General features: G+C 36.7%; 1 long non-coding RNA gene across 1 annotated transcript in view; it reads left to right on the top strand.

Annotated features, from left to right (window-relative positions):
* Positions 1-1,954: 1,954 nt before the first annotated feature.
* LOC125910227 (uncharacterized) overlaps positions 1,955-23,285 on the top strand; it is a 54,627-nt gene continuing 33,296 nt past the window's right edge. The window contains exon 1 of the long non-coding RNA XR_007453896.1: positions 1,955-2,060. This is a non-coding gene — a long non-coding RNA (uncharacterized LOC125910227). The remainder of the gene's footprint in view (positions 2,061-23,285) is intronic.

The raw sequence follows: 23,285 nt of genomic DNA, 5'->3' as shown, positions 1-23,285 counted from the left end.
CCAAGACGTACTGTAGAAATTGCTGATTCCAGGTCTGGGGCAGGGGATACGTATGATGATTCTGGAACATCTTGTCATAGATTTCTTGAAAGCAGGAAAACTTTCAAAGTCTACTAGAATTGTGTCAACCTGAATTGACTCTATCTTGTTAATGACTCCAGTGAATGAAATATATCAAATTTGTTTGTTTTGGGCTCATAACAAATCAAACACACACAACCCCTAAACAAACAGTACCTTTGGAGGATGCCAAAGACCGAACTAATTTTTTTTTAATAAACATATATCAAAGATTATATTTGACTCGTTATTTAATGAGGGAACCAGTAAAATTAACAACCAGTTCCAAGGATAATTCAAGCTATGTGCACACATAGGCCACCAGCAATGCTGAAATAAATTTACAAATAGATGTGAAAATGGTCAGCACCCATGGGATGGTGATCATTGCATTCTACCAGACGAAATTCGTTTATATTTATATTATCAAAAATAATTTACATTACTAGTCTTATTCTGTAATTTAGAGTTGTAAAATAGCTTAAAGACAATGAAAGGCACAAATAACTCAAAAGAGTGCACTAGACAGGATATCCAGTATTTTTTTCCCATTTCAAAGTCTTTAACAAGTTTTCGTGACACTCTCTCCCCTCTTGATCATATTAATATTAAAGATTATTCTTGATTACAAGAAAAATTTTGTTGAAAGTTTTGTTTCATTAGAGTTAGCCTGATTATTTATATAGGTGCAGCAAGAATATTAACTAACCATTATAGGCCCAAGTTTATTTAGTAAATATAGCACCATATCAACTAATTATTTTGAAATCTGGAAAATAAAGAATTGACCATGCATCCTGGTTTTCCTATATGAACTGTACTCTAGAGTGACAAAACAATTGATGAGGAAAAGTATTCTATATACTGATCCCTGGGAATAAAGAAAGAAGAAATGATGGCATTATACATAGCGTTTTGGAAACACTAACAATTTAATGATCTAAGCAATCATTAAGAATGGCTGTCAACATCATAGAGAGACACATTATTTACCTTCTATTAGTCTGAATGTTATCAAATCTCTGTGTGTAACCACCAAATTACAAGATATCCAGAGGATATGGAAATTTTAACTAATAGGAGGAGACAATCAGCAAAGTTAGGCTGTAGAAAACTCTATGGGACAAATAAACTAGTTTCTTCAATAACTTTCTTGGAAGAAAAAAATACAATGGAGGGGAAAACCCATAAATGAAAAAAAAATATCTTAAGATTTAGAACAATTAGTTTCACTTATGGAATTCCTTTGTATCCTGTGTAAACTGATTCAAAATAAGATAATTAAGGAAACGTGAACTGTGAACATTTGATATTAATGAATGATTAATTTTTCTAGAGGTGATGACATTATTTGGGTTATGTTTTCAAAACCAATCTTATTTTAGAAATATTCACTGCCATATTTAAGGATGAAATCATACAGTGTCTGATATTTACTGCAAAGTAATCTAGAGTGGAGAGGGTATAAATGAAATGCAACAGACCATTTGGTTAGTTGTTGAGTCTGGGTGATAGGTATGTGGGACTTGATTAAACTGTCTTCTCTGGTTTTACATCAGTGGGAAGTTTTCCACAAAGAAGTTAAAAGAAATAAATTTAAAGGCCTTCTAATAAACAAACTCCTTCCATTGGTTTTCTTTAGTAATTTCTAACTTGTTGTTTAGAATCTAGACTGTATAAAACTATTTTGTAGTTTTATAGTATTTTCAAGTTTAGCCTCTAAGATATTTTACAATGTAATTCAAATTAAAAAATAATACTGCCCTTTAAAAAATATAACTGTTATTCATACAGTTTTTTGATCAACTGAAAGCTTTTTTAAAGCCAAATCACTTTTCCTTCAAACTTCTCCAAGTGAATAATCAATTTTTTGTTTGGTTTGTTTCCAGATAACCTTTTTCATGCTGCTCTCTGCAGTGTGCGTAATGCTGAATTTGGCTGGTTCAATTCTCTCCTGTCAGAATGCTCAGCTAGTCAACTCCCTAGAAGGCTGTCAGTTGGTGAGTAATGAAATGCAAACCTTTTGATAAAGGTCATAGGCTTTGATTTTACCTGAAAGTAATTTTAAAGATAAATTTTGTTATATCCTTGGATTTATTGTGATATTTTATAATTGTGTAAGGAATTTAAGTTGACTCATTTCTAAAAACTATGTTAAATTAAAAGCTGTCCTCCTTGTAAATCAGTTACGAATAGGATATTTTTAAGGATCACAGTGTAATGCTGTTTTAGAACAAGTGTCTTTAGTAATGATTATATTTTGGCATTTGTTGCATTGATTTTTATCTCCACTGAATTTTTAAAAAATCAATTTTACAAGTCAATCTTAAGTGCTAAGATACATGTAAGCTTGATAATGGGTGCTAGTTCACAGTTTTTTCAATTAAAAAAGTGGATTATCTTTTAGGAATAGATCTAGGAAACTTGTAGACAGTGTGCTGTGTACATTGTAGGGGATCAATAGATGGTTTGTTAGCTAGAACCTTCATTCGTATCATGAGTTAGCTCCTGGTACGGTAATATGTGCTTCTGGGTGGGGCAGAAATCGAAGTGTATCCAGTCACATTCAGTAAGGGTATAGTTTGACCCGATGTGACCATGGCTGCTGGATGCGAGCCATTGGTATTTGTTTATCTACCTTGGAGACAACACAGGGCTACCTTTTAGAGCCATTCTCCTCCACAGCTGCCTGTGTACGTGGCTCATGGTCATTATTTCTGGGAGGTCAGGGGCTATACTGAATTACCTAAAGCTTTTCTGTAGCAAGGCCGTGCTTACTTTTCCTGTGGCCATGCTGTTTGTGTTCGAAGGAACAGCCGTTTCGAAGTGCTGCTCTCTACAGTTCTTAGCAGCAAAACTAGAAGGACTAGTGTAAGTTGGCACAGTTTCGATACAGAGGCACCTACGGAGTTCCCAAAACTGTGAGAGCTTCATCTTGCTATTTTCTGTTCGGTATGGCCTAGACCACCTTGATCAGATTTCACCCCAATATGATGTACAGAGTATCCCTTGGTATGATGCAGTATTGCTTGTGACTAAGAAATGATAAAACCTGGAGTGCCTCCACCATCAGAAAGGGTCACTTGCCAGCTTGCATCCATAACTGGGTCAGCCTCTTTATTCCTAAATACAGGGTGCTGTGAATATGATAACATCTGGCAACTGACAAGAGACTGCCCATTTTTCCTCTGATCCCCATTTTTCAATGCAAGGCCTTGTGTTTGGGAGACAGTGTTTGGGGTGATGAGACGTGCATGGAAGTCTATATCAAGCAGAAGGCCCACACCTAGTGTCCCATCTCAAAAGGCTGACTCCTGTGGGTCTTAATCCCAGACCCCATTTTCCTACATCACAAGCAGCATGAAAGGATAGAACAGGTAGATTTGGTTTCCTTTATTCCTTTCTGTCTTCAGTACCCCCCTGAATAAATTTAATGCACATCATGTACACTCATGCACTGTCACATACATCTTGGTTATATAGCACTGTGGAATCATCAATATTTATCTGACTTTAGAGCTTAATCCTAAGCATCGCTCTGCCCTGGCTCATACATGCAGGTAATTCCTGAATGAGATCAGTGTATCTGCTTACTGAAATGCAGTGTGTATAGTGGAGAGAGTAGTGGATTTGGAATCAGCAAACCAGGATCAAAGTCATGGCTTCATAACCAACTACTTATATGACTTAGGACAAATCACTTTCCCTGTATCAGCTTTACATCTCTTTCCTGTTATGTGTGGGTATTACCTGCCCTGAGCTTTTCATGAGATATTTAATAAAATAGGATGTATAAAACACATAAAAAGTATACTTCTTATTAAAAATGTATAATTATAATATATAATTACTATATATAAAATATATAATTATAATATATAATTACTATAGAAAATTAATAATAACTATAGAAAACTTAGAAAAACAAAGTACACTTGTCACCCTACAATCCAGTCTTTCCAGTCTTTTCTGTGCATATGTGTGTATGTGTATGTATTGTGCATATGTACTTGTATACATATGTGTGTGTATTTAATGTACATTTAAATGTGCTATACTCTTCATGGAGCTTCATGATTTGGTTTTTTATTGACTGTGAACATTATTTCATGCTTTAAATTTTTTCTACAACTTTACTTGTAGTGGCTGCTCGGTATGAATGAATATAGCATTATTTATTTAACCAGTCTCTCTCTGCTTTTCTCATGTATGAAGGTTGCCATTATCTTTAAAGCTTTTGTTACATATTGACCTACTGCCTTCTAAAAGAGTTTACCAATTTATAATCCCAATTTATGAGAATGCTTTTCTTCCCACACCCTTCCCAGCCCTGAAAATTGTTACTTTTTAAAATTTATGCTAATTTGAAATGACATCATTGCTTTAATTTGAATTCCTTTAATAAGATTGAACTTTATTTATAATTGTATATATGTAAGTTTATATATGTACATGCATATATGCAATTTATATTTCTTGTTCAGTGAGTCGACTGTGACCTTTACCCATTTTTAGAAGTATTTATATTAGTGATTTGTAAGAACTCTTTATATATGTAATTGTATAATTCATTTATTTTATAACTGTACATACATATATATGTGTGCATGTACATATATGTAATTTTATATGTATATAATTTATATTTCTTCTATGAATTGACTGGGGCCTTTACCCATTTTTAGATTTAACTATCTTATTGATTTTTAAGAGAGTCTTACATTTTGAGTCCTACAGCTTGTATTGGTCAAATGTATTTCCTGGATTGTTAGTTGCCTTTTATGTTTAGTGTATTTAAATCTATGAATGTTTTCCTTTGTGATCTTATCTTGGAACCAATAAAAAGACATTCTTCCCAAAATCATGTTACCACCCCCCCTTTTTAAATATAGTTAACTCTTTTATATTCTGGAATTTGTTTAATGAATTTAGCTATTTTCCCCAAATGAGTAGCTAACTTTCCTAAAATGATTCCCTGAGTAATCTAATAATTTCCTGATTATTTGAAATGCCACCTAAATTCTAAGAGTCCTTTGGTGGCAAGCTACAAAAACTGACAAAGCCATAGGCTACTTATTGCAAAGACGATAGAGCCTATAACCAAGAGAATTAAAGATTAGGCTTGGGAACTGGCTGGTTCCAAGGAAGCTTCTGTGGATGAAGAGGCCTGTCCCAGATCACCTGCAGACACCCTGAACTCACGGGGGTTTTGTTCTGCACAAGTGAACAATTCCAGTGCTTTATAATCTCTGTCCTATTTACTCTTAGAGTCAGAACCCAGAGAGAGAAAGCATTTGATAGGCCAGGTCAAGACAGAAATCTATGAAACTGTTCCACTAAACTGAATCCAAGGCAATTTAAGAGGTAATTCCCAAAAATGAATTTAGGTGCTTTTAGGAAGGGGAGTAGGAGGAGGCAAGAAATGTATGGTAGGTGGTCAAAAAACAGCCAATATCTACTCTACCAGCATTATCATATATATGTACACATGCACGTAGATACTAGTGTCTATTTGCGTATGATTGAATTTTTCATTCTCATCTCCTCCTATGTCCATTTATTTATATTCCAAACAATATTACTTTAATTATACACACACACACACACACACACACACACACACACACACACACAAACTTGTAGGGCAAGCCCTACCCCCACTGGCCTTCCAGACTTTAACCTGCTTCTTAAAAAATATTTTGGGGGGCGCCTGGGTGGCTCAGTCGGTTGAGCGTCCGACTTCAGCTCAGGTCACGATCTCACTGTCCGTGGGTTCGTGCCCCGCGTCGGGCTCTGTGCTGACAGCTCGGAGCCTGGAGCCTGCTTCCCATTCTGTGTCTCCCTCTCTCTCTGCCCCTCCCCCGTTCATGCTCTGTCTCTCTCTGTCTCAAAAATAAATAAACGTTAAAAAAAATATATTCTTACCTATTCTTAAAAGCTTAGTCTTCCAGATGAGTTTAAATTTTTTTTGGTCAAGACTCAAAAGGAATATATTTAAGAGTTGAATTGGAATCACATTAAAATTATAGATTGTCTTGGGGTAGAATTGACATGTTAACATACCATGTTTTCCCATTCAGGAACATTGTGTGTGTTTTGGTTTATCCAAATTGTTTTAAAAATCCTCTACTGCAGTTTTTGTTTCCCTTTAGGATATCTAGTATATTTCCATATCTGTATGTATGTTTGTCTTTTTCCTCTGCATAATTAAAAATTAACTCATTTTCTCTGCATATATATAATAAAATATAATATAAATATAGAATATAAATATATATATTTATATATTCTAAATTTCTTTTCTATTCCAAACTCCCACCTCCTTCCAGAAAGTTTTTGGTAGCCAGACATTTTGTATGCTTATTTTGTATATTATCATTTTTACACACATGCAAAGTCTATTCTATAAATCATTATTCACACTGCTTTTGTCAGCCAGCCATGTAACTTGGCAACACATTGTATAATAGCACTTGGAGATCTTCCCAGCTGTTAAATAGAGAGCGGCAGAGAATTCCACTGGATAGATGGATGCAGGATGACTTATTCAACCGCCACTTAATGAAGGACAGGTTAGGGGTGTTTCTAATGTTTTGCTAAAACAAACATGGCAGAGATCACCCTTTGTGCACATTCCTTACTCAACAAATAGAGAGTGGTTATTATCGCTGCTGTGGGACCAGAGTAGAGTAAAGGGTACCGTGGCCAACCAGAGAGGGATATGCAAGTAGATCTCGAGAAGAAATTACTAAGAGTGTCCTTTCAGAAAAAGTATAAGAATTCACTTTAAATTTAGAATGTTATTCCTACTTTAACCTCCAAAGATGGGACACTGGACTCTTGCCAACAGTATATGACTGTGCCCGATTATCCAGATGCATGCAAACTTCTGTGTGTCATCAGAGATTTTTTAGTCTTTGCTAATCTGACAAAAATGTAAGATCTTAATCTGTAATTTGGATCTCTTTAATTAAAAGCAAAGTTGAGCATCATTTACGTTTGTTTAGAAGTTATTTCTTTAGGGGCACCTGGGTGGCTCCGTTAAGTGTCCACTCTTGATTTTGACTCAGGTCATGATCTCACAGTTGGTGAGATCAAGCCCCATATTTGGCTCTGTGCTGACAGTGTGGAGCCGGCTTGGGAGTCTCTCCCTCTCTCTCTGCTCCTCTCCTGCTCTCTCTCTCTCTCAAATAAATAGACTTTCTTAAAAAGTTATTTTTTTATTTGCTAACTGCCAGTTCATTTTTATTGTCTATTCTACTGTCATGTTGTTGCTGTTCACAATTGATTTGTAAGTGCACTTTCTATATTAAGGAAACTGCCCATTTTTATATGTGTTGCAGGTATATATTTTTCATAGTTTTTTTATTCATTTCTTGACTTTTTTTGGTATTCTTGTGTGGAAATTTCATACACTCAAATTTCTTTTATTCGTTTATATATTTTTACCCTTAATGATTTCTGGTTTATATGTTTTGCCTAGAAAAGCTTTTCCTGCTCCAAAATTATAAACAGTTTTTTCATTTTCCTTGCAGAATTTTAGGGTTTCATTTTTTAAATATTTATATGTTTCATTAATCTTAGATTTATTTTGCTATAAATATCATTATAAAATATTATTTAAAAATAATATCATTTAAAAAACACATGTGGACGTTACATATTTCCTTAAAATTTTAGTGCTAGATATTTTAAATACCTTGTTGCTCTGGTGGGTGCAATTTTAAAAATTATTGTTTCATATTAAAAGAAGACCCTAGTGGTGTATAAGACTTTCAGTGATTTTTTTATTATTTACATTTAATGGTATGTGACACTGAATGTACAATCGAGTCTTTGATCCATAGTTTGTCAGAAGAAATAATTATAATATTGTCTCTGCTTTCCAGCATTTTACTTGTTTTTTTGTCCTGCCTACTTATTTTGTTTAAAATTATCAAAATAACATTAGATATTAATGGTGATTCATCATTTACTTTTTGTTCCTGAATATAATGATTCACTGTCAAACATGGTACTGAGCTATAGTTTCAGACAGCTTTTTTGTGATGTTAAGGTGATAAAATTCTATTCATATTTTACTGAGAGTCTTTTAAAAATAAAATGGAGGTTAAATTTTATAAAGTTCTTTTGATATCTGTTAAGATTATATATTTTTTATTTTGATCCATTGGCGTGGTAGATTACATTAGTACTCTCAAGATTAAGCTACATGGAACATAATTGGAATGAAATCCCCACAGTCTTTTAAACTATTATTGGATTCTGTCTGCTGATATTTTATTTATGATTTTTCATTTGTATTCATAAATGTAATTAATTTGTAGTTTTCATTTGTCTCCTACCCTTCCATATTTTGTTTCATGATTATAAGTAATTTTTTATAAAAATTAGTTGAATAAATGAAATCTAAGGAATTTTCTGTTCCTTGATGAATATTGATACTCAAATGTATAATTCTGAGTCCAGCACTGTTTCATAAAATAGTTATTTAATGTAATTTTCTATTCCACCTTTTTTTCTATTTCTTTCTAAGCTTTTGACAATGTCTGTATTATTAACATTTTTTCATTGTATTGGCCTTTCCACATTTATTAATATGAAGTAATGCAGCGAATTGTCTCAAAAATATCTCTTGTAACATTGTGTTCTTATTCCTTTTATGTGTATTCATTCTGCTTTAAATTTTCTATTTCTCTTCCTTTCTTGTTATATTTTTCCAGAAATGTATCTATTTTATTTATTTGATGATTCAAACTACCAAAGAAATGAAATTTTGAAAAATTTCAAAACTACAGAAGTATAAAAAGTCCTCTTTAATACCTCTTTAATGCCCTCCATAAGGGCATGTACCCTTATGGAAGTTTCTATATGTAAAATTGAGAAATAGCCTCAGATCCAGTCCTTCTTTTTGACTCCTGCATTAGGTTCAATGGATGCAAGTTGTACCAGGCCCCAACCTACAAGGCACTTAAATGGTCTCTAACTTCTAATGTCATAAATAATCCTGGAGCTCATTGTCTTATAAATAACTCTGTGGACAAGTCTGTATGTATTTATGTAGGACATTTCCTAAAAGTTGGATTGATGGCCCAAAAGGTAAATGTATTAAAATTTTTGGCTGGTAATGCCTTCCAGAAAGTGTTACATTCATACACACTTCCACCTGCAGTCTGTGGGAATGAGTGTGCCCCACTCCTGTGCCAAAGTTACATACTACCAATGTTGAAAACGTTTGCCAGTCTGAAGGATGAAGAAAGAAATCTCCTTATTTTAATTTGCATACCCTGGTCATTAGGTTGAGCTTTTTTTTCTTTTTCAGAAGCAGAATTGAATGTACATTGGGAAAGAATTGAGATCTAGAAAGATCGTCTTTTTATCCAGAAATGGATTCTCTCTTGTTTTCAGGTCTTTCATGCCTTGAGGAAAGTCTTACACCTTTGTCAAGTGCTTAAACATTTTGTATTAACTTTATTCCTAGTTTGTTTGCAGTTTTTGATGCTAATGTCAAGGGTATTTTTCATCATTTTTTAAATAAATGATTATTGCTGTAATATAGGAAAGCTATTGATTTTTTTTAAATTAAAACTTTCATTTTGAGATAATAATGGATTTGTGAAAAGTTGCAAGAAATTATGCAGACAAATATTGTAGATTTTCCCAGTTTCCTGCATTGGTAACATCTTACAGGGTTACTGACATTGATATAGTCAAGATGCAGAACATTTCTACCACTATGAAGTTCCCTCATGTTGCTTTTTTATAGATATACTCACTTCCCTTCTACCCCTTCTCCCTCCTTAACCCTTGGCAGCCACTAGTCCACTAGAATACTCCATTTCTTTCTTTCTTTTTTTTATTTTAGAGAGAGAGAGTGCATGAGTGAGGTAGAGGGTAGGAGAGAGAGAGAGAGAGAGAGAGAAAGAGGGAATCTCAAGTAAGCTCCATTCTCAGCACAGAGCCCAACTTGGGGCTTGATCCCACGACCCTGGGATCATGATCTGAGCCGAAATCAAGAGTCAGTCACTTAACTGACTGAGCCACCCAGGTGCCCCTCTGTCTTTTTTTTTTTTTAATTTTCAAAATGTTATATAAGTGGAATCATACAGTATTTAACCTTTAGAATTGGCTCTTTTTATTCAGCATAATCCTCTGGAGATTCACTCAGGTTACTGCACAGCCTAATAGTTTTTTCCAGTTTACTCCATAGAGCAGTATTCCACCACATGGATATGCCATCGTTTGTTTGACCATTTACCTGTGGAAGGACATCTGGACTAATCCCACTCTATTACAAATAAAGCTGCTATGAACATTCATGTAAAGTTTTTTGCGTGAACATAATTTTTCATTTCTCTGAGATAGATACCCAGGAATTGCTGGGTTGTGTATGGCAGGAGCATGCTTCTTTTTTTTTTTTTTTTTTTTTTTTTTTTTTTGAGACACTGCCAAGCTGTTTTCCAGATTGCCAATATCATTTTACATTCCCACCAGCAGCGTACAAGAAGAGATCTAGTTTCTCTGCATCCTTGCTAGCATTGGTGTTGTCATTTTTTTTTTAACTTGAGCCATTCTCATGGTATGGAGTGATATCTCATGGTGCTTTTCCCTGATGAATAATGATGATAAACAGCACTTCCTGTGTTTCACTACCATCTGTATATCCTCTTTGGTGTAGCATCTGGTCATATTCATATCTTTTCCCCAATTTTTTTAATACTATTGAGTTTTGAGAGTTCTTTGTATTCTAGATCTAGTCATTTGTCAAAGATGTGCTTTGTGAGTTGTTTATCCCTATTTCATCCTCTTAATAGGGTCTTTGACAGAGCAAAAGTTTTTGATTTTGATGAAGTCTGATTTATCTATTTTTGCTTTTATGGAGCATGCTTTGGGTGTCAAGTGTAAGAATTCTTGACTTACCCCTAGATCTTACTAATTTTCTCATAAGCGGGGGCAGGAACTGCATTTCCCTGGTAGACCTCTAATTATACCTGCCTGGCTGGGAAGAGTGGGGGTGCCTCACGACTGCTCCCCAGATGGCTTATACTGACAGGGGGTGGGAGAGGGCCTCATTCTTACTGTGGGGTAGAAGCCCAAGCTCTCTGTGCCGTTTCCCTCAACACTGTGGGTGGAGGGGAGTTTAGCCTTCATCTCCAAATATGGGATATATGAGGCAAAAAGAAAACCCAGGAAACTCATCGCTGTTCCCTTCCCTGGGTCCTGAGGTCCCTAACCAGTCTATGCTTTTCAGAGTGTTTTAATATACATTTTATATATAATATAGGGGTTTGGGGTTGTGTTTACAGAAATAAGAAAAGGTATATCTCTTCTTTTCCAGAAGTAGAAATGCTATTGATTTTTCTTTTATAGAACTTTTTTATTCACTCAAATAGTTTTTCCAATATATCTTTTTCATTTCCAGGTGGACTACCATATTTCTGTGAAAATAAGGGAAGGGTGTTGCCCATTTATTATGAATATTTATGTCCATATATTTTTTCTTGGCTTTTCACATTGATTGACATGGGTTTAAGTTGGCATTCAGTACCCTGCAACATAATATGCTTTTAGTCTAACCACTGAGCATCATAGACACAGGGTAGGAGACATGGCAGAAAGAAGGGAGAGAGCATCTTCACACCATTAGGAGGTCCAACAGCTTAACTTGCTCATTAGCTACAAAGCTGTTTACTGCTCTCACAGAAGAGGTTCAAGTATGCACAGGCTACTTGACTCAGAGAAGCCACAGCCTCTTTCCAGCAATTGATTTTTTGTTTGTTTGTTTTGTCTAACATTTATTCATTTTTGACAGCCAGAGACAGAGCATAAGAGCAGGAGGGACAGAGAGAGGGTGACACAGAATCCAAAGCAGGCTCCAGGCTCTGAGCTGTCAACGCAGAACCCAATGCGGGACTTGAACCCACAAACCATGAGATCCTGACCTAAGCCAAAGTCAGAAGCTTAACTGACTGAGCCACCCAGGTGCCCCTCCAGCAGTTGTTTTTAATCACACGTTTGTAGTCACAGAGCCCCAAGGCCTGCCTGCCAGAGTTCTCCTGATCAGGTGTCTTCCGAAGGGCAAATGAGGCAGACAGAGCATTTCCACATTGGTCTGTGGTGTCCAAGAAAGCAGTGACACCAGAAGTCAGAACTTTCAGGTCACTTTTCCCCAAGTTAGTCTGGATCAGCCCAAACCCTATGTCACCTCCTACTCATGATGAGGATTTACAAGGGAAAAAGTTTGACTAATAAGAGACCTTTTTTTATACCATGTTTTATTCCTGACTTTCACAGGTTTGAAAGTGAAAAGGGTTGACCTGAGAGGTCACCCTTTAGTGTAATGTTTGCTGTCAGCTTACGAGAAAGGTGCCCTTGGTAACTTAACGGCACTTCTGTCTAGCCTGGCTGGCTAAGATTTTTATTTTAATCAAGAATGCATGTAAATTTTATCACCATCTTTCAACATCTGTGAAGCTGATCATACGACTTTCCTCTTTTAGCTTATTAATGTAGTGATTTGAATTAATAGGTTTTCTAATGCTGAACCAGCTTCCCATTATGGAAATAGGCCCTCCTTGGTCCGGGTGCTTTTAAGGCATACATATTATTCTGCATTCAAATTGCTAATATTTTATTTAAGAGCTGTATGCCTAAATTCATACATGGGATTGACTTACGGTTTACCTTCTGTCATAGACTTGTCCAGTTTTTGTATTGGAATTAAGTATTGGATTGGAATGCTATACTTGGAGGCATTTGGTTCGATCGGAACGGAATTATTCAAGTTTGTTACATCTTGGGGAGTTGACTTGGCTGCTTTTAAATTTTTTAATAGGGTCATTGTGTTATTTACATTTTCTTGGTAATTTTTGTTAATACATATCTTTCTAAAATTGTGTATTTCATCTGTTTTCTGAAGTATTCTTATAAAACTATGGGTAATGTTCTTTTATAATTAAAACAGAACTGTTTAGCAAATCTATAGACATAGAAAGTAGAATGATAGTTGCCTAGGGCTGGGGCCTTAAAGGAAAGTAGGGAGTTTGGGCAGAGTTTAAGGTTTATTTTTGGAGAGATAAAAATGTCCTAGAATGGAGTGTGGCTGCACAACTCTGTCAAGATATTAAACACCAATGAATTGTAAACTTTTCTTGAATTGTATGTGATTTGTCCCTCAATAAGGCTGTTATAATTCTAAAAGTCTTTTGGTTGATATGTTTTCTCTGATTTCTTTTTTTTATAATGTTTATTTATTTATTGAGAGAGAGAGAGAGAGAGAGAGAGAGAATGAATGAGCAGGGGAGGAGCAGAGGGAGAGAGAGAGAGAGAGAGAGAGAGATTCCTAAGCAGGCTCCATGTTCAGTGCAGAGCCCATTGTGGGGCTCGATCTTACCACCTTGAGATTATGACCTGAGCCAAAATCAAGAGTCAGACATTTAACTGACTGAGCCACCCAGGGACTCCTCTATTTTCTCTGATTTCTAATGCCAAATTATATTTCCTCTCCCTTGATTTAAAGTTTTTTTTTTTAATGCTTATTTATCTATTTTGAGAGCATGCATGTGCACACCCCAGCGTGGGACAGAGAGAGAATTCCAAGCAGGCTCCAGTCCACACTTCCAGCACAGAGCCTGAAATGGGGATGAAACCCACAAACTGTAAGATCATGACCTGAGACAAAACCAATAGTCAAAGCTTAACCAACTGAGCCATCCAGTTGCCCCACGTTTATCTTCTTTTTTTTTTTTTCCTCAAAGACCCAGCTGCTAGTTTTGTTAATCAAGATGTGTTGTTTTGTTGACTGCGCTTTTTTTTAAGTATTAGCATTTTTTTTTTTTTTGAGAGAGAGAGAGAGAGAGAGAGAAAGAGCAGGGGAGAGCAAGACGGAGGGAGAAAGAGAATCCCAGGCACACTCCACACTCAGCACAGAGCCTGATGTGGGCTCTATCCCACGATGCTGGGATCATGACATTAGCCAAAATCATGACTTGGAGTCTCAGTTGACTGAGCCACCAGGTGCCCCTACCATCTTTATTTTGTTAACCCCCTTCTGCTTTCCCAAGGAATATTATGTTTATTTTCTACCTTTTATACTTGAGTGCCAGGGGTACTACTGATAACCCAGTGCTCTCTCTGAGTTTCACTGAATTACAGTGAAATTGTAATTTCATTTTTGCTTTGCTATTTAAGTATTACTTAAATTTATGTTCTTAAGTTCTAGGTAGCTAGAGTTTCTTTCTTTCTTTCTTTTTTTTTTTGCTGTTTTTTTTTTTTTACTGTTGATTTCCAATACTATTGCATGAGAACATGTGTTTTCTGAACATATATATGTATGTATGTATTTTCTCAGTGTGTAGGATTCAAAATGCATTCACACATTTTTGTGTGGAGAGCCTCTTAAGATATAAATTCAATCATGTGCTTTCCATCACACATAGGATGCTGTGCAGAGAGCCCTCCTTGTGGCCTGTGAGCTCTTTGATGTGACCCCTCCTGCTTCCTAGTCCTTTGGAGCCCTCCTGCCCCACTCCTCCTCCATGGAGCCTCTTGTGATGCCAACCCCCCAGCTTCCCACTCTTCCCCTAGGCCTCCAGCATTTCTCCATACTCCTACAGCCTCCTGTGGTGGTCCTTAACATCCCCTCACCCTCCCTTACAGCTTACCCTGATACAACCCCCCCCTCACTATATTTCCCCCCAAACTTCCCATGCTGTCCCTGGGCTTCCCCCACTCCTCACCCCAGCTTTCCCAGGGTGCCCTTTGGTCCCCCCACTGCACCCCTGGCCCAGCAGAGGGAGTCCTGGGCTCTTGCTCACCTGGGCTGCTCTTAGTGCTGCACTCTCTGCATGGGCTGTTCTTCCTCCAAAGTGGCCAGTGGGAGGTTCCTTTTCATGCTCTGGATTCCAGAATAAGCGGTATATCCCCTGAAGGGCCTTCCTGGACCACCCTATCCCAGAGGTTCCACACCTGTGTTATTCTTTCCCTAGGGCATTCCGTTTTCCTCTAGAGACTGGCCTTCCCCCCCCCCACCCCCCATCATTTCCTACTTGGCAAAGCAACAGAGGGGAAACAGCCACAGCTGTGTTGTGCCTTGTCCTACATCCAGGGCCTGGTGCCGTGCCTGGCCCAGAGCGCCTGTGAGTGAGTCAATCAGTGAATGTCTCCCGGCTGCTATTTTCCTAAGAGCCCGGGGGGAAGATAAAAAATCATTTTGGGATTTTAAGTAAACATGCTGTTTTAGGTTAATTACAAGAAAAAGCATTGTTGGTTTCAAAAGCCTTTTAAAATGCCTCATCACGTTTTGTTTCATTGGAGGCTGCTCATACAATGAAATATTACAGAATCAAACGTTTGCTTAAAGATCTTTTTCTAGGCCTTTTTTTTTTTGGTTCATTCTGCAAAAGTTTTGGATTTAGTTTCACACTTTTCTTGCTCTTTTTAAAAATGTATTTTTGGGGCCTCTGGGTGGCTCAGTCAGTTAAGCATTTGACTTCGGCTCAGGTCATGATCTCAGTTCACGAGTTCAAGCCCCATGTCTGTCTCCGTGCTGTCAGCTCAGAGCCTGGAGCCTGCTTCAGATTCTGTGTCTCCTTCTCTCTCTGCCCCTCCCCCTCTCCCGCTCTGTTTCTCTCTCTCTCTCAAAAATAAATAAACATTTAAAAAAATAAATAAAAATGTATTTTTCATTGAAGTATAGTTGACACACAATGTTGCATTAGTTTCAAGTGTAAAACAGTGATTGACAGCCCTGTGTGTTAGTTCTTACATTGCTTTTAAATGAAAGCATAACAGAATGCTCTTCAAATGCAGATCAGTACAACATAATGCATTATGTGTGTTGATAAGTATTTCGTCTTAAATGAGAAGACACTGTTTGCCTTTTTTAATATGAAATAAAACATTAATAGATTCTTGTTATAAAAGATGCAAGCAATACATAAATTAGAATAAAAATGAAAGTTCCTCCCTCACTCTCTGCCTCCCACTCCCTGCCACACTGGGTAATTACTTTATGAGGCATCTAACTCTCTTTTTGTGCATTCATATTTATGTGCATCTGTGTGTACATGTACGTGCACAAACATACAGTTTTTTTCACACAGTTTTTTTTTTAATTTTTTTTAACGTTTATTTATTTTTGAGACAGAGAGAGACAGAGCATGAACGGGGGAGGGTCAGAGAGAGAGGGAGACACAGAATCTGAAACAGGCTCCAGGCTCTGAGCGGTCAGCACAGAACCCAACGCGGGGCTCGAACTCACACACCGTGAGATCATGACCTGAGCCGAAGTCGGATGCTTAACCGACTGAGCCACCCAGGTGCCCCAGTATTTTCACAGAGTTTTTAAAAATAAACTTACATACTTAAAAAATTTTTTTAATGTTTATTTATTTTTGAGAGAGGGAGACAGAGTGTGAGCAAGGGAGGGGCAGAGAGAGAGAGAGAGACACAGAATCCAAAGCAGGCTCAAGGCTCTGAGCTGTCAGCACAGAGCCTGAAACGGGACTCAAACTCAGGAACCATGAGATCATGACCTGAGCCAAAGTCGGACACTTAACTGACTGAACCACCTGAGAGCCCCTAAACTTACATACTTTTGCCTCATTTCCCTCCTTGGTAATATTTAGACATTTTCCCTGCTCAATGATATTATTTCAGACATTTGGGTGGAAGTACATAATTGACCCTTGAACAGCATGGGTTCATTTATGGAAGGGTTTTATTCAATAGATACAGTACAGTACTGTAAATGTACTCTTCCTCTTCCTCATGATTTTCTTAATAACATTTTCTTTTCTCTAGCTTATTTTAATATAAGAATACAATATATAATTCATATAACATACAAAATATGTGTTAATCAATGGTTTCTATTATTGGTAAGGCTTCTGGTCAACAGCAGACTACTGGTAAAGTTTTGGCAAACTTAAAAGTTTTATGTGAATTTTGGACCATGGGGGGTGGGTGTTGGCACCCCAACCCCCTTGTTGGTCAAGGGCCAACTGTATAAAGGGAGTTCCTCATTCTTTTAAAGGCAGCTGTGTGCACTTCCCATAATGCACCATATTTACCTGTGTTGAGAGGCAGTTAATTCATGCCCACTGTTTTGCTATCACAGACATGACCAGAGTAAACATGCATTTTTGTCCTTGTTTTTGGTAAATTTAAATATAGTCAGGTACTAACTTTATTAAGAAGAAAATAGGAGTGTTAGGTGGCTCAGTCAGTTAAATGTCAGACTTCAGCTCAGCTCATGAATTCAAGCCCTGCGTTGGGCTCTGTGCTGACAGCTCAGAGCCCAGAGCCTACTTCGAGTCCTGTATCTCTGGCTTCTCTGCCCCTCCCCCACTTGTGCTCGCTCTCTCTCTCTCTCTCTCTCTCTCAAAAATAAACACTAAAAATTGTTTTAAAAAAGAAAACAAACGTAATCTCCATCACTGTAGTACAGAGTGGATTAAAATATTTTTCCTACTTAGTATTGCTACAGGAACTAGACATTTAAGTGGAAAATTTCATAAAAGATCTATATTTAACTCATTTTAATAGATGTTTAGATATAATCTTAAAATGTGCTCTTTGTTATTTTTATACAAAACGAGTACTGATTGCTATGTGATGATAGCAATGGAGGTGATCACTGAGTTTCTTGAGCACTTGTTATGTTGAAGGCACTGCTCTGAGCACATTATATATGTTCCATTCACTTATTCCTGACAACTAGGAATAGGGGACAGGTACTATTTTATCTCCACTTTACAGGTAAGGATATTGAGACCTTGGGAGTTAGGTCATAGAGGTAGCCGGTGCTGGCTTCAGTCATCCTATGCCCATAACCACTGGCAAATCATTACATTTCTGTTTTACATAACACTTTTGCTTTAGACTGATACTAACAGCTAAAAAAGGAGGAGAGGATGAGAAGCACCAGAAAGTGGAGGTAAAGCTTATGTCTTATTTATTTTTGGTCAAGTAAATCATTGACTACATGGGAAATACTTTCCTATATAGACAAGAATTTCAAGGAACCTAAAGCATAGTTTATATGTCACAAGAAAGTGAAAACTGCACAGTTTTATAAGAACTGTGAGCTCTCCTCCAGCCACATCAAGCATGTAACTGGGAGAAGTATCTTTCCCTGTAAGTAAACAGTAACATGAGTTATGTTGTGCTTATCCATGATCACACCACTGTTTTTCTGACCGTAGGTCCTTTTTAATTAGATCCATCACACTGCAGGGACAGTGGGATATATTCTTGTCAGCTGGAAAGCCTGGCTATCCCTGATCCTGCTGTGCGTGTTATCTGCACACTAATTGGACATCTCTCATCTCTGCCCTTTTATGTACCTGTAATGCCAAGAACAAAATAAAAGGTGGCCTCAGGAGATATGACACCTGGGCAAGTGTTTTGACAGGAAGCAGATCTCTACCTTCTTCTTTCTTGTTTGTTTGCATTTCTGTTTGGAGAGCTTGATTTCAGCCTCTCCCCTGTGAATGCCTCCCAGGTATGATGAATGATTTCTGGTAGGTGAAGCCAGAGTACATCCTCTGTTCCTAAAAGTAATGAGCAAAGAATATTTCATAGAACCCAGGAGAACAGGTGATAAAAGAAAAAGCATTTGATAATGAAGGAAGAAGTCATGATATACTTGGGAATTATAATTTCCACCTTATCCTTATTTCCAAGTCCACCTAAGAGATGTGGAAGGGATTATGATTTTGTTAAGAGACTGTTTCCTGCATTTGTGTGCAGAAAGGATGTGCTGGAGTAGGCTTGTATTGACTTGGGAGAATGGCTTATTAAATTACCAGATTTTGTGATCTGGTTATAGCCATTATTAAAAATTATATTACATAAATTACAATTAATTGCTTTCTATTAAAAACAAAGATAATATATATATTCAAAATTCACCATTTTTTTAATAAATACACTTTTCTGCTTTCATGATCTTAAGGTTATTTACATCTATTATATCCTTATGCTAGAAATACTGTAGAATGTATTATATTAATAAGGTTCTCCAGAGAAACAGAACCAGTAGGAGATATGCAGCTGACCCTCAAACAATACAGGTTTGAACTGCTTGGGTCTACTTATATGTAAATTTTGTTTTCATACAGTACAGTACTGTAAATGTATTTTTTCTTCCTTAAAACTTTCATAGTAACATATTCTTTTCTCTGTCTTACTTTATTACAAGAAATAATAAAATTAGCAAGAACTGAGGGGCTCATGGGTGGCTCAGTCGGTTAAGCATCCAACTTCAGCTCAGGTCATGATCTCACAGTTTGTGAGTTTGAGCCCCGCATTGGGCTTTGTGCTGACAGCCCAGAGCCTGGAGCCTGCTTCAGATTCTGTGTCTCCCTCTCTCTCTGCCCCTCGCTCTCTCTCTCTCTCTCTCTCTTTCTCAAAGATAAACATTAAAAAAATTAACAAGAACTTAGATAGACTGATATTTTTTCTGTATCTGATAAACTATAAATAATTATGACTTTAAAACTATAATAGAAAAAGTTAAAACACATGGATGTTTAATATTCAAAATAAGAGTTCTAAGAAAGAGAATTCAGTGTCTTGAATATAATACATATGACATACAAAATATGTGTTAATTGACTACTCATGTCACTGGTAAGGCTTTTACTCAACAGTAGGCTATTAGTAGTAAAGCTTTTGGGGAGTCAGAAGTTACATGCAGATTTCCAACTGTGCAGGGGGCTGGCACCTGTAACCCCTGCATTGTTCAAGGGTCAACACATACATATATACCTGCATATGTAAACATAGATTCATTCAGTCATATGTGAAATTTATTATATACGAAGAGGTCTGTTATGAAGAATTGGCTCACATGATTGTGGAGGCTGAGAGGTCCCATGATCTGCTGTCTGTAAGCCGGAGACCCAGGAAAGCCAATGGCATAATTCAGTCTGAGTCCAAAATCCTGAGAAGCAGGGGAGCGTACAATGTAAATCCCAGGTGAAGGGCCAGAGAAGGTGAGGTGAGATGTACCAGCTCAAAAATGAGGTAGGAAAACAGGGAGTGAATTCCTCCTTATTCCACCTTCTGTTCCATTCAGGCCTTCAGTGGATTGGATCATGCCTATACACTTTGGGGAGAGCAGTCTACTGAGTCACCAATTCAAATGCTACTCTTATCCAGAAATACCCTACAGACACACCCAGAAACAATGTTTAATCTGGGCACCTGGAGTTGACATGTGAAATTCATCATCACATGTGGGCTTCTCCTGCTTCTCCTCACAAGACTTTCACCGATGTCCTGCTGGTAGCTTAAAACTAGCCATGGTGGGAGGAGATATATTTTTTAATCATGTTGCTTTTACTAAGACATTGGATTCTCTTTCTTAGAACTCTTATTTAGAATGTTAAACATCCATGTGTTTAAACTTTTTCTATTATAGTTTTAAAGTCATAATTATTTATAGTTTATCAGATACAGAAAGAATATCAGTCTATCTCAGTTCTTGCTAACTTTTTAGCACGTCAGTGTTAATTTGACTAAGATGCATCTTGGAAATCAGCAAAGACTAAAAATCAGGGGTTTATTTATTATCTTGCTCATTGTCCATGTCAGGTATAGATTTTCTTCTCCCCCTCCCCCTCCTCCCCCTCCTCCTCCTTCCTCTCCTTCTTTTTTTGGAAAGGCCAAGTAGTAAATATTTCAGACTGCAGGACAGGTGGTGTCTACTGCAACTATTCAACTCTAACATTGTAGCACAAAATCAGTCAAAGACTATAATTCAATGAATGGGCATGGCTGTGTTTTGATAAAACTTTATTAAACCAGGCAATGGACTGGATTTGGCCCATGGATGACAGTTTGCCAACTCTGGGTATAGATTTAAGAAAGTAGTGGAAAAAATATTAATAATGCAGATTAAACATTTAAGTGTGTTTTGTCTATAGGCATTACACTGAATATAGCACAAAAAGTTGAGGGCATACTCTTCCACTATCCAAAAGTAATATGATTCAGCAAAGAAGTTTCTCATTTCAGGTAAATTTCCAAAAGTTTTTTTTTATTTCACTTTTACCATTTTGGTTAACGTATACAAAAAAAAAATTACCCATCAATCATTTATTTATAAACTGATTTATTTGAATAATAAAAATGGATAATGAATTTTATAAGAAACAGCAAGTCAAAAAGTTGCTACAGATAAGAGGGCCAAATCATAATGATTAAAATGTCTACACAACAGGAAGATATGGCAATTGTAAACATATATGTTCCAAATAAGAGAACACTAAAATATATGAAGCAAAAACTGACAGAGTCACCTGGGTGGCTCAGTTGAGGGGTGGCTCAGTTGAGTGAGCATCCGACTCTGGAGTTCAGCTCAGGTCATGATCCCAGGGTCATAGGATTGAGCACTGAGCACCGTGTCAGGCTCCGTGCTGACCATGGAGCCTGCTTGGGATTCTCTCTTTCTCCTTTTCTTTCTCTCTCTCCCTTCCCCGCCTCTCTCCCCTGCTTGTGCTCTGTCTCTAAAACAAACAAACAAATGAAATATCTGACACAATGAAGGGAGAAACAGTTGATTCCACAGTAATAGTTGGAAGCTTCAATACTACCATTTCAGTGATGGATAGGACAACTGGACAGGAGATCAAAAAGAAAGTAGAAAATTTGAACCACACTATAGACCTGACAAACATTTATAGCACACTCCACCTAACAACAACGTACTCTATATTCTGTTCATTTGCACATGGAATATTTTCCAGGATAGACCATATGTTAGACCATAGAGTTCACTGACTACAGTGAAATAGTCAAGAAATAGCAAGTCAAATTGAAGTTATGGTTGTATAAATCATAGTTATGTATGTAGAATATACTTATGTATGGTATATAGATTTTTGTATTTTTATTATTATAAATTGCTTGTTACAAATCCTTTGTGCTATTAAAATTTATAATTAGTTCATATATGTATACAGTTTTGTTCAGAAGAATCCATTGTTAAACATTTATTAGCACATCTCTGTACTGGAGTTTTCTCCTTTGATTCATTTTCTTCTTGCTCCTTTCATTAGTACATAATTTCTTCTTTACCTGAACAACTTTTTTTTTTCTTTTCCCCACCTTGCTTACTACGTTCCACTCCAACCTGGATATTTTATTTACCCTTTTGTTCATGTTTCCTTTGTTCCAAATTCTGGCACTGAAAAGAGAAAGAAAAGAAAGAGGAAAGAAGGGAGGGAAGGAGGAAAAAAATAGTTAATGAATTAATGATGAAAATAAAGCACATCTTGTCTTCCATGTATAAATGCCAAAGTGTACTACACCTTACTCAGACATTATGTCTGGAGTCAGGACAAAAGTATTAGGCAAGAGCTTCATCATCCACTATTCCTAGGATGTTATATCATAGACTTGTTTTGTATTTGATGCTACTTGACAATGAGTGTTATCACAGTGGTTCTGCCTTTCTTTGTATATGCGTCTGCCTCTATGTTGTTATTGCTCATGTATTTTAGGGCACTTGGTAAAATCATCTAGACCCTTTATTTAAGCTCTTTAGTTATTCTCTCGGCTCTTAACTGTTAGTGCCTAACTTAAGGAAGCAGTGATGTAGTTAATTCAATACAATATGTCAGTCCCAAATTTACTTACTTTGGACAACAAATCAGTTTTACAGTTTAGAATTGAGTGTGGCATCCACTGTTTTTGTAGGAATTTTTAATTCAAAAAGGATCATGCAGTTATTCATATTTTCATTCCATTCCTGACCCCAATCATCTCATAGGTTGTTACAAAGCAGTTTTTCAGAGATAAGAAAAGAAATGAAATGTTTTGGTTTAAAGTGTGGCTAAATCTGGTTGTTAAGGACTTTAAAATGCATCCAGACATTTAAAGAAGAGTTATTACCTTAGTACCTATTCTTCTCAAACTGTTCCAAAAAATAGAAATAGAAGGAATGCTTCCAAACTTATTCTGTGAAGCCAGAACTACCTTGATTCTAAAACCAGACAAAGACCACTTTGGTGTTCTACACAACAAAGGAGAGTTACAGGAAAATATCCCTGATGAACCTGGAAGCAAAAATTCTCATCAAGATACTAGCAAATCGAATCCAACAGGACATGAAAAGAATTATTAACCATGGTCAAGTGGGATTTATTCCTGGCCTGCAGGGCTGGCTCAATATTCACAAATCAGTCAACAAGATACACCACATTAATAAAAGAAAG

This window comes from Panthera uncia (assembly GCF_023721935.1).
Source record: "Panthera uncia isolate 11264 chromosome B3 unlocalized genomic scaffold, Puncia_PCG_1.0 HiC_scaffold_1, whole genome shotgun sequence".
Taxonomy (NCBI): Eukaryota; Metazoa; Chordata; class Mammalia; order Carnivora; family Felidae; genus Panthera; species Panthera uncia.
This window is presented reverse-complemented; position numbering and strand designations above follow the sequence as displayed.